Below are 13,354 nucleotides of genomic sequence, written 5' to 3' on the forward strand. Positions count from 1 at the left end.
TCCTGAAGTTCAGGTCTACAGTTAATAAATTCTATCAGTTTTTCAAAATGTTGAAAAATATTCTCCTGCATATAAAATTACAGGATGGCTGTTGTTCTTGTTTAGTACTTAAAAAAATCACTCCCATGTTCCTGGCTTGCACTGTTTCTATCCAGAAGTCAGCGTTTTCTTATCTGCATTCTTCTAGCTGCATATAAGATTTTATCTGCAGCATTGGCTTTAAGCAATTTGATTATGGTATGCCTTGGTAGAGTATTTTTTTGTTGTTGTTGTTGCTCACTTAACTTCTTATATCTATGGTTTAATGATTTTGACACAACTTGGAAAAATTTCAGCCATTAGTTTTTCAATTATGTTTTGGCCCCCTCCTTCCTTTTCCTCTCCTCTGGGGACTCCAATTGCACATTTGTAGGATGCTGGAAGTAACCCACTGCCCATTGATGCTCTGTTTTTTTTTCCTTTTATTCAGTTTTTTCCTCTGTGTATTTCATTTTGGACAATTTCTATTGCAGTGTCTTCCAGGTCATTCATCTTTTCTTCTGCAACATCTAATATGTTGTTCTTCCTGCCCAGTATGCTTTTAAAATCTCAGATGTTCCATAGGTTGGAAGTTCCTTTGGGTCTTTAAAAATATATCTTTCATATTTCTACATGATCAATCTTTTCTCAATTTTATTGAATATATAGACTGTAATTATAATTGTTTTATGTCCTTACTGGCTAATTCTATTCATATTATTGCTGCATTTCCTTATTATGGATCATATTTTTTTCTGGGTTTTTTTTTTCATGCCTGGTAAATTTTTTATTGGCTTCAGAGATTGTTGGTGCTGGATGCTTTGCATTCCTATAAATATTCTTGAGCTCATTTCTGTAGTTCAGTATATTTGAAAAGAGTTGGGTTATTTTGAGAATTGCTCCAAAGGTCTGTCAAGTGGGATCAGAGCAGCTTTTGTTCTAGGGCTGATTTTTGCCTCACTACTCAATGCCTCATGAGTTACAAGCCTTTCCACTCTGGTTGGTGAAACCACAGACTTCTCCTGGTTCAGTGTGAACTCCAGAAATTGTTCACCTTACTCTTTTTGAGTGATTCATTCCCCAGATTTCGATAGTTTCCTTACACCCATGTGTCATCAGTACTCAAGGAATGCCTTCTGCAGATCTTTGGAGCTCTCTCCGCATGCCCCTCTCCTCTTCTGTGCTTTGCCCTGTGGGTTCTAGCCACACGGCCTCCTTAAACTCCTACTTTTGTCTCCTCAACTCAAGAAGACTGATGGTTCCTCCTCTTTGTGTTTTGGCCTGGATATGCTCTCTAGGCTTAAGTGAGCTAGGACAATTTTAGAATTCACCTCATTAGTTTCCCTTCTCTCAGGGACCACTATTCTGTGTATTCAGATGGCAATGTCTAAAACCAGGTGTTTTAAAATATATGTTGTCTTGCATTTTAGTTATTTCATGAAGGAGGGTAAGTCTGTTCCCTGTTATTCCAGCATGGTCAGAAACAGCAGTCCCTGCCCCGACTTCCATAGTGATCCCATAGTGATCGCTTCCTGATGTTACTTTGTAGTTTTATCACCCAAATGTATATCTCTAGAAACCATAGGTTGGTCTTGTCCATTGAAAAATTAGTATACATCTTTCAAGTCTATTTAATATACAGAGCCCTTCTCCATGCCTATATTTTCATTTCACTTTATCTGTGGAAGAACTGGACTATTTGACTTGTGGTTTCTCACGCTGTAGGATCTGCTGGTGAATATTTGTGGTGCAGTTCAACACATTGCTCTAGTGTTTTGTGTTTTCTGCAGTTGGGTGGCAGATCCGGAGGTCTGATCAGATTTGGGTTCAGTATCTTGGGCCAGATCACAGTGGTACTGTGCTCTTTCACCAGGAGGCACGTAATGTCTGGTTGTCTCTCTTTTTTGTGATGTTAGCATTAATGCTTAATGCCAAAATGTATCAATTGACTGAGGATTGTAAAATGGTGATATTCTAATTCTTTAATTTCTTTTTCATTTGTTAGATGGAGTACCTTTGTGGAGAGACACATTACCTCATTACTATTTGATTACCCATGATACAGTTTATATGGGAAGGCAGAATAAATGATTCATTTAAGATAATGAATTGGTTTCATATCATTCTCTCAGGATGACCCATTAGTTTTTTTTAAAATCAGTTTTAATATTTAACTCTTAGATTGATGGATTTTAATCAATTGCAATTATTATCCTTTTTGAAGCTCAAATTGTCCCATTTCTGGCTTGGGGGAACCTTATCAACTTGGCTCTGAGTCCTTATTAACACCTTAGTAGCTTGTTAACTTCCTCTTTATCTAGTGTGATAAGGGGTTCCAGGCTCATTTTGTACAAATCCTGCCCCAAACCAGAAACAGCAACTTCCCCAAAAAGCCCTAATATTTTTTGTGTGTAAAATGGTATTTCAAGCAATCTGGGTGCTAAGGATGATCATTCCTATCAGGCTGTCATTGTTTTCAGGATTCTTTATGAACAGAGTTAAGATTTTATATGTGTGTTATGTGTTTTATTTTAGAAGATAAAATAGCTCATGAGTTCATATTGATGCTTCTAATTCATAACCAGAGTTATAAAATTCAATCTCTTCTATATGGCATCTGTATCTCCTCTCTTGATACAGCAAGAATCTTGATTCTCAAGGACACGAGAGATGATGGAATTAGAATAACTCGTAATTACTCATTTACTTTACCCCTCCTTCACACAAAACACCCTCAGAATAATAACTATAATATTACTACTGCCAATGTGTTCACTAAGAGCAGTGAAATGGTTTTTTGCATATTATCTCTCCATTCTGCCCTCATTAAAAGGCAATTAACTGTATCTACCTTGTTTGAACTTCACAATAAGCCATTGCATACTATAAATCTCTTCCTTTTAGGCCTCATTTAGTGTAATTTCTATATATAACTACATGTTCATTACTTATCACCAGTCCTAATGTTAAATATTTCTTTAGCCACTTCATTTGACTGGAGCTCACTCATTGGTATATTTCTCAGGGAGGGCTTATGGGACCAAAATTCTCTATGTGTTTGTATGTCGATAAGATTTTTGCCCTTTATACTTAAATGTCACTTTTAGTGCTTATAAAATCCTTGGCTCATATTTTCTGTCTCTGAGTGTCTTAAAAAATTCTCCATTTGCTTCTGGAGAAATATTAGTGCAGAAATATCTTATAATAATATTGTTCTTTCTCTTATAAGTCATCTACTGGTTTAACTTGAAGGTCAAATATTTTTTTCTTTTTTCTTTAAAGCTTGGTGAGTTCATTAGAATACTTTGTGATATGGGTCAAGCTGGATTGATAATCTTAGGTACATGGTGTGTTCTTTTAAAATATAGTTTCAAAACTTATTTTATTTCAAAAGTGCATTTTTGAATTACAGCTCCTGACACTCTGCTTTCCTGTTTTAGGGTTCCTCTTTGGAGATCCCTATTACTCACATATTGAAACTATTTTTTTTACCTATATTCAGTATTAATTACTTTTTTCCTCTAGTTTTTATCACTTTTGAAATTTATTTTTTCTTAATAAACCTTATTTTTCATTTATTATTTTTTTAATCCTCACCTGAAGATATGTTTATTGATGAGAGAGAGAAACATCAATGTGAGAGAGAAACATCCATCAGTTGCCTCTTGTATGTGCCCCAGCCTGGGATCAAATCTGCAACCTGGGTATGTGCCTTGATAAGGAATTGAATCTGCAACCTTCTGGTGCCTGGGATGATGCCCCAACCAACTGAGCTACCAGGCTGGGGCAGTAAACCTTATTTTTTTAGAATACTTTAAAGGTCACAGCAAAACTGGGTAGGAAGTACAGAGTGTTCTCACATCTCTCGCCACCCTCCCACTCCTGTCTCCCACCACACACACATCATCCCTCTGGCACTATCAGCGTTCAGTACTGGAATGGTACATCTGTTTCAATTGATGAAACTACCTTGATATGTTGTTTTCCAAAGTCTGTAGTTTACACTGGGATTTACTCTTGGAGTTGTGCATTCTGTGGGTTTTGACAAAAGTATAATGACATGTATCCACTGTTTAGTATCATGCAGAATAAAAATATTAATATATTTGGATTAATAGCTACCATATTTATTACTATTGTCTATTTGTTGTCTTTGCTCTTTCTTCCTATTTTTCTCTTTTTGCCTTTTGTGGTTTTATTTTTATTTTTAAATAAATTTTATTGATTATGCTATTACAGTTGTCCCATTTCCTCCCTTCATTCCCCTCCACCCTGCACACCCTCTCCCACCCACATTACCCCTCTTTAGTTCATGTCCATGTGTCATAAGTTCTTTAGTTTCTACATTTCCCATACTATTCTTGCCTTCCCCCTGTCTATTTTCTACCTACCATCTATGCTACTTATTCTCTGTACCTTTTCCCCCTCTCTCCTCCTCCCACTCCCCTGTTGCTAACCTTCCATGTGATCTCCATTTCTGTGGTTCTGTTCCTGTTCTAGTTGTTTGCTTAGTTTGTTTTTGTTTTTGTTTTAGGTGTGGTTGTTAATAATTGTGAGTTTGCTGTTGTTTTACTATACATTTTTTATCTTCTTCTTCTTAGATAAGTCCCTTTAACATTCATAAAATAAGGACTTGGTGATGATGAACTCCTTTAGTTTGACCTTATCTGAAAAGCACTTTATCTGCCCTTCCATTCTAAGTGAAAGCTTTGCTGGATAGAGTAATCTGGGATGTAGGTCCTTGCCTTTCATGACTTGGAATACTTCTTTCCAGCCCCTTCTTGCCTGTAAGGTCTCTTTTGAGAAATCAGCTGACAGTCTGATGGGAACTCCTTTGTAGGTTACTGTCTCCTTGTCTCTTGCTGCTTCTAGGATTCTCTCCTTCATTTTTTTAAAAAAAATTTAGATTTTATTTATTTATTTTTAGAGAGGGAAGAAACAGAGAGAGAGATAAACATCAATGTGCCGTTGCTCGGGCCATGGCCTGCAACCCAGGCATGTGTCCTGACTGGGAATTGAACCTGCGATGCTTTGGTTCACAGCCTGCTTTCCTTCATTTTTACCTTGGGTAATGTAATGATGATGTGCCTTCGTGTGTTCCTTCTTGGGTCCAACTTCTTTGGGACTCTCTGAGTGTCCTGGACTTCCTGAAAGTCTATTTGCTTTGCCAGATTGGGGAAGTTCTCCTTCATTATTTGTTCAAATAAGTTTTCAATTTGTTGCTCTTCCACTTCTCCTTCTGGTACCCCTATAATTCAGATGTTGAATCGTTTAAAGATGTCCTGGAGGTTCCTAAGCCTCTCCTCATTTTTTTGAATTCTTATTTCTTCATTCTTTTCTGGTTGTTTATTTTTTTTTCCTTCTGGTCTACTCCATTGATGTGAGACCCAGCTTTCATTCCATCACTATTGGTTCCCTGTGCATTTTTCTTCATTTCATTTATTGTAGCCTTCATTTGTTCATCTAATTTGTGACCAAAATCAACCAATTCTGTGAGCATCCTGATCACCAGTGCTTTGAACTGTGCATCTGATAGGTTGGCTATCTCTTGGTTGCTTAAAAAAATTGGTTGCGGGGCCTTCAATTCTGTTTGAGCCATCTTTTTTTCTTTCTTTTTTTTTTTTGGCCTGGTTGCACCTGTTATGTATGAGGGGCATAGCCTTAGGTGTTCACCAGGGTGGAGCACTGCAGTCGCTCGGTTGTGATGTTGTTGTGGGGGCGGGGTCCGAGAGGGAACAGTGGCTCTTGCTCTGCTCTCTGTGGGACTTCAGTCCCTTCCACTGCTTCCCCTGAGCAAACTGGGCCTCTCTGGTGCCAGTTCCCGTGTGGGTGGGCTTGTGCACACCGTGGGACCCTCCAAGGAACCTTCTTGTGAGGCTGGGAGTATCTCCCTGCGCGTCAACCCCCACAGGTGTCCTGAATCAGTGCCCCAAGGCTCTGTTTCCCAGTGCTGTGATCCTGGGTTGTGCGCCGTGCCTTGCTTCACAATCACCACCTTGCTGGCTCTGCCATTTGCCACCCATTGGCCAGGGCCTGCCAGCTGCTGCTTGCATTCAGGGTCCACCCGCTGCGGTCCTGCGTGCCCCATATGCCTCACGAACCTGGTCCCAATGCTCTTGGCTCTCTGTGCCACACCCCCACCCAGCTGCCCAACTCCGCCCCCCTACCGGTCTGGATGAATGGGTCTATTTTCTTGGTTGTCCGACTTCCATTCAGATCAACTTTCTGTCAGTTTTGGTTGTTATTCTATTTCTAAATTATTGTCATCTCTACCTTGGTTGTGCGAGGAGGTACAGTGTGTCTACCTATGCCTCCATCTTGGCCGGAAGTCCCTTTCGTGGTTTTAATTGGACATATTTTATATGATTTCATTTTTTCTCCTTTCTTAGCACTCCAATTATACTTAAAAAAACATTTTTAGTGGTTGCTCTGGACTTTGCAATATTCATTTAAAACTAATGCAAGTCCACTTTAAAATGGGGCTATACAGCTTCATGGATAGTGCAAAACCTTATAACAACAATATAATTTTAATTTCTCCCTCCCATCTCTTATATCATTGCTGTCATTCATTTTACTTATATATAAGCAAATTTAAGCAGTTATGTATGATTATATAATTAAATATATTGTGCTTTTATTATTTTGAACAAACTGTTAGCTGGTATGTCAAGAATAAGAAGAACAGAAGTTTTTATTTTAGTTTCACTTATTCGTTCTCTGATGTGCTTCCTTTCCGTTTGCAGATTTGAGTTCCTGACGTACATCCTATTCCTTTTCTCTGAAGAACGTTTACAAATTCTGGCAAGGCAGGTCTACTCTCAACAAATTTCCTCTTTTTTTTTTTTGTCTGAGCAAGTATTTCTCCTTCACTTTTGAAAGATAATTTTTCAGGGCACAGACATCTAGGCTGGCATTTGTGTTTTAACACTTTAAATATTTCACTTCATTCTCAATTTGCCTATGCGTAGAATCTGAGAAGTCAGGTGTAATTCTTATCTTTGCTCCTGTATAAGTTAAGGTGTTTTACCCCTCTGACTTTTTCAAGATTTTTTCTTTTCTGGGACTTTCTGAAATTTGGATATGACAGGCCTAGGTATGGTTATTCATTTATTTATTTCCACACTCCCCCTGCTTAGTGTTCTGTGTGCATTCTGGGTCTGTGGTTGGAGTGTTGGGTAGAAGGAACTGTGGCGAACAGGCCTTCAGTAAGGTGGTGGAGGGTGTCGGGGGAAGGGAAGTGTTCTCAAGTCCACGACTGTCTCAGTCCCTCAGCGTGCTGGTGAGCCTTTGTCCCTGGGCTGCGACCTGGACGGTGAACTTCACCGGGGCAGTGACCGTGCCCACTGCCGCCCTTCCCCCTCCACCTGTGGAAAGTGTAGGGGCATTGTTCTCTGCTACTCACCCTGAGGACCTTCCAGGGCTCCTGGAGGTAAAACTCACAGAAGTGTGAGGCTCACCCTGGGAGCGGGTCCCCCTGGAGTTAGTAACTCTCAGATGTGTCCCTACGGAGCCCCCAACAGCTCATCAATCACAGTCCAGGGTTTCCAGTCCGTTAGGATTCTCTGTATCGGTCTGTCCGTGTCTTCACTCTCGGGGCTCCTTTCTTCCTTTTAGTCTTTCAGAGTCTCATTTAAAAGGTCTTTTCCCTTTCTGGGCTTTTCTTTATTCTACATTCTTGGCTCTGTAAGTGCTAACTGCTTTGATAGCTCTTCAACACCTTCAGATAAACGAAAAAGTATTTGGACTCATTTTTGTAGCTGTTTTCAGTAGAACAAAACAAGCTAGCCTATCATTTTTAGAATAGAACCCACTTACTTCACTGGGTTTTAACTTTGCTAAGTATTTAAATCATTTTTCTGGGATTTCTATTTGCTTATTTGAAAAAAAAATGGTCTGATCTGTTTCACAGTTCCTGTCTTGTTCCTTCGATACAGTTTTTGCACTTAAAATATTTCTAAACATTTTAAGATTTTTTATTGTCTTTCAATGTTCTATTGTCTTTGGTTCTTAGGATATTATTTCTCCTCAATGGAGCTGGTGCCTCATGTGTTCTATGATTTTTTATTGTGAAGTAATTTTCACCAGGCGTCATTACGGTTGGTGTTCTTATGTAGTTTGTAGAAATTTTCTGACAGAGAAATTCACATTTGCCTCTGGTAATACTTGAGGGTTTTCACTATTTCCAGCCAATTTCACTGTGAATTTTGGGTTTGTAGGTAGAGGGGACATGGGAATTGCCACCAATAGTAACAGAGTTTCTTTGAGGGTCGGAAAAACGTTCTGAATGAGATGGTTGTGATGTTTGCGCAACTTTATGAATAAACTGAAAACTACTGAGGGGTACACTTTAAAGTAGTGTGAATTTTATTTTTTGTGAGCTATATAGCACCTGCCCCTCCCAAAAGAAGTTCTAGTTTATATGCGACTCAGATAACATGAATTAAGACTGCACATCTCCCCAAAGGCGCAGGCGGACAACAGATTTCTTTGCTGCATTCCAGGGCCTGTGGATGGTGTTTTTCAGCTCTTATTTTAAAGACAAAGCAATTCAAGAAGTTTTTATTTTGGTTATTGCCTTATACAAGCCTTAGACCTTTGTTCTTGCCTTTAGTGGGCATTAAAAGCCCAACCCCAGACTGTTATGTCTTAAGTCTAATACTGCTTTATGCCACCATAATCTTTCTGCCTTCTTACCATTCCAGATTGAATTTTCTTTTTTATTTTTGGCTCCAGGCATTTCCCACCCTCCTGCTCTAGAGATGTTGTTCCAAGTTAGCTAATTATTTTAAAAAGTTGGTTAATATATCATACTATTATTATAGTACATAAATTTATTTGACTTTCTCTTTCTCTTTATTTCTCTTTAAAAAGAGAAATTTAAAAAACTTTCTCTTTTTTTGTGCCACTACAAGTTACACTGCAAGGAACTTGTTTGCATGTATGTTCTCATGGGCCAACTCTTCCTTTGCTTGCAAGGCAGAGCCACATACGGGGCCGTTGTGCCAACTGTATGTGCGTTTGAGTGTCCATAGCTACTGCCAAACAACTTTTCAAAACTGTTGTGGAATTCCCCACTGCCGCTAGCATGTGTGAGACAGCACTGGCCAGCATCTCAGAAGTGGCAGCAGCCTTCTCTCAGCCTGGCACTAGGAGGAGGGCTGGAGCTCCTCCCCTTGAATCAGCTTCCATTGAGTTTACCCGAGGTGGAGATGGAGGACAGAGAGAGGACCCCTCAAGAGGGCTATATTGGACACTTATAATCAGGCAGGTGGTGATGCGGACACCAGCTCACAGTGTCCGCTGTACTGTGGATGAGACAAGAGACAGTTTCACACGGACTACCGAGTCCTGTGGGAAAAAAGGGATGGCATGGCCACCCTCTCAAGGGGAGAATGCCCCAACCCTTGCCTTGACAAGCCTTTATTGGGTTCAATTTGCACAGGAATACAGGGTGTATATGTAAAGCTCATCAATCATTGTCAGGCAGAAATGATTAAACAATAGATAATATTCAAAGAACTCAGAAGGCTTATTCTGAGTCAGGGTTAGATAGTTAAAAGGGCCATAAAACTTTGGGGAAATAAACTCATTCCATGCTTGGACCCTTCTCATTTAAATTGAGAGTATTAGCAAAGTAGGTTTCATAGGATTTTATGCATTCTTTCTCAGGCCTGATTGCCCACCAGGGGAACTTCCCTTTCCAGCACAGGGCTGCACCCACCTCCTGCATTGTTTCAGGCTTAAGTAGGGTAGGAGAAATAAGGCAGGCAAGAGATTAGCAGACTTCTTGCAGACAGGATGAGGGCTCAGGCTATGTCAAAGCTGAGGGGCTAGGGTCCATCACCCCCTTTCTCCATAGCCCCCAATTCCTTCCTTGAGGGCCCCCTCATGACTGTGCCTGTCTTAGGTCATCCCTCCTTTGAGGAATCTTACCCATCATTGGCTAACCGGTCATGCAATGGGGGCCAGGTGGGGTAAAGTAAAGTGGGCAGAGGTGGTGCTCCTGCTAGGGAGATAAGCTTTGTCTCCTTAGTAGCTTCTCATTCCAAGTTCTTTTTACTCAGCCTTAGCCATGGGGGGTTACAGCTTCTGAAACCAGGCAGGGTGGTTCCCAACAAGGTCATTGTTTGAAAAATTAATTTTGAAAAAGAAAAAGAGAAGATGAAGTTTGTGAAGTAGGTCCTATCAGTTATAGAAGGTATAATTCATCTTTTAAATCATATGCTTTTAAGTCACACACCCGCTCCAATTAAACCCATAAAGATCACCCCCAGGCTCCCACTGAGGTGGATCTACCATCTGTTCAGTTGTCCTGGAATTGCTGGAGCTTCTCTTCAGTTTTGTGTAGTCTTCCTCTTTGGGCCCAGCTCACAATTTTCGTCCACAAAGAGATTGACTTTGGCAAGTGGTCTCTCTGGTTGAAGCTTAAGGCTTTGCCTCTCAGGGATGCTGGCTTTAGTCTTCTTTCCCAGCTTTTGATTGTTTGGGGATGTGACCTTTGCATATGCTCACTTGGCCACTCCTAAATTCCACATCTGGCCCACCTGTGATGGGTTGGAGCTGGAAAAGCAGAGCCCTCTAGTCACTGAGACTTCCGAGTGTTTCTTTTGCTGTTGTGGGAGATACATGGGAGTTAATGAGAAAGGTGACTTATAAAGATGAGTGTCATTTTGAGAATGTTGATATTTAGAACTAACACTGGTATGTTTGAATATATGGTAAGGAAATGGAGAGAACTGACTAATGACCAGTAAAGGAATGAGGCTGTGAGTTTTAAGCACAGAGGATTTATTAGGAAAAAAAGTTATATTGGGCAACATTTTGTGGCTTATTTTGATAGTGTTTAAATTAGAGGAGATGCAGTAGATGTAATATGCATAAGTGTTAGCAACACATTTCAGTGTTTGAAAATTTTACTAGTAAAATTTAAGATGCCTTGGAATTAGAAACAGTCACATGGTTTGCAATCTGTTTGAAAGACTGTAAATTACAAATGATATTGTTTAGCAATTGGCTGAGAACTTTAATGAGGTTGTAAAGTGAAAATTATTGCTGGAATCTATAATTTTTAAGAAAGAATGTCTAAGAATTTCAGGAGTTTCTGAGCAGGATATTTGTGGAAGAAGAAATAATTTCACTTCTGTCCTCTCGGAAATCTTGAAGCACTGGGTGAGCTAACCCTTCAGAAAGGGGGCAGAGGTGGACAGCACTTTCTGGAAATGAGCCCTTTATTCAGCTGTGGCCGTCAGTGTGGCCCAAGACCTGCCCCCAGGAGCTCACTCTGTGGTGGCTGGTGGCTTCCTACTCTAAGGTGTTGTAAGGGCTTAGAAAGGTTTTTTTTTTTTTTTGGTAAATTGTGGTTATTTGTATTCCAAAGCCTTATGGTTTATTTGACATAAATTATTATATTCATTTTCTTGGATAACTTTTGGGATCCTTTGCCTATTGTACTGATGTTATTTTCAGTGATAACCTCCCCCTCTCCCCACTCATTTTGTTACTCAGGAAGAAACTACACTCAGTTTTTTAATTTCCCCAGACATGTTAATGTTTGATTGACTTTCTCTGTAATGCAGTTATCTGGTTAATCTGGGCATGTTATAGAAGAAGTTCACAAAGCTTTTTCAGATCTCTTCTTGTTCTGCTTGGGCTGCTACAGCAAAATAGCTTGGACTGGGCCCCTTAAATAGCAGGTGTTTATTTTTCACAGTTCTGAGGGTTGGAAATCCAAGGTCAAGGTGCTGGCAAATTTGGTTCCTGGTAAGGGCCCTCTACCTGGCTTATAGTCAGCTGCCTTCTTGCTTTCTGCTCATATGGTGGAGAGAGAGCTGTGATTTCTCTTCTTCCTATGCAGATGCTCCAGTCACCAGGGGCCCCACCCTCAGGAACTCACTTAAACCTAATTTCCTCCCAAGGCCTCATCTCCAGTTACCACCCTGCTCAGACATAAAGCCTTAACATACAAATTTTGAGAGGATGCAAACATTCAGTCCATAACAGACCTCAGGACTCTAAATTTGATTCTAATGGATAACATTTATTTACACATATTATCTCTATATTTTTATCTATATCTATATTTACATCTGTCTGTAGAATATGTAAATATATTATATAGCTATATATAATGAGGTATCACATATAGAGGATATGAAAAATACTTTGAAGTTGTAAAAAGGGCAGTGTCTGGAACCAGACAAATTCACCAGTGAAGTCATCTGGTTCCGGGCTTTTCCTTTGGGGAAATCTCTAAATTACTAACTTAATCTGTTTAATTGTTATAGTTATATCCAGATTTTTTAAAACATATATAAATCTAGTTTTGACTATTTATTTATTTATTTTTAGAGAGGGGAAGGGAAGGAGAAAGAGAGGGAGAGAAACATCAATGTGTGGTTGCCTCTCATGTGGCCCCACTGGGGACCTGGCCTGCAACCCAGGAATGTGCCATGACTGGGAATCCAACCTGCGACACTTCAGTTCACAGCCCATGCTCAATCCACTGATCTACACCAGTCAGGCTTATATCCAGATATTCTATTTCTTCTTCAGTCATTTTTGATGGTTTGTGCCTCTAGGTTTGTCCATTTAATTTAGGTTATCTAAGTTGTTGGCAATGATAACTCATACTATTCCTTTATAATTAAAAAAAACTTTTGTAAGGTCAGTAATAAAGTCCCTCTTTCATTTTGAATTTAATAATTTGGGTTATCTCTTTTTTTCTATGTCAGTCTAGCTAACTGACATAGAAAAAAACTGACACAGCTTTTTTCTCTTTTAGAGGAACATTTGTTCGTAACGATGTTTCTCTATTGTTTTTCAGTCCTCTATTTTATTAACTGATGATTGAGTCTTTATTGTTTCTTTCCTTGTGCTGTCTTTAGAATTAGTTTGCCTTCCTTTTCTGTTTTCTTCAGACAAAAAATAAGTTCTTAATTTGAGGTTTTTTCCTTTGTTTGTTTGTTTTTTAAGTATAGGCATTCACAGCTATACATGTTTCTCCAAGCACTGCTTTAGCTGCATCCTATATATTTTGGAAAATTGTATTTTCATTTTTATTCACACAAAGTATTTTCTAATTTGCTTCTGATTCTTTTTGACCCAGTGGTTATATAGGAGTATGTTGCTTAATTCCCTCACATTTGTCATTTTTCCAAATTGCCTTGTTATTAATTTCTTAATTTAACTCCATTGTAGTCAGAAAACATAGTTTGTATTATATCAATCTTTTAAAATTTAATGATACTTGTTTTCTGGGCTAACATATATAATCCATCCTTAAGAGTGTTCCTTGCGCACTTCGGAAGACTGTGCATTCTGCTGTTTCTAGGGG

The sequence above is a fragment of the Phyllostomus discolor genome, chromosome 5 (assembly GCF_004126475.2).
Source record: "Phyllostomus discolor isolate MPI-MPIP mPhyDis1 chromosome 5, mPhyDis1.pri.v3, whole genome shotgun sequence".
Taxonomy (NCBI): Eukaryota; Metazoa; Chordata; class Mammalia; order Chiroptera; family Phyllostomidae; genus Phyllostomus; species Phyllostomus discolor.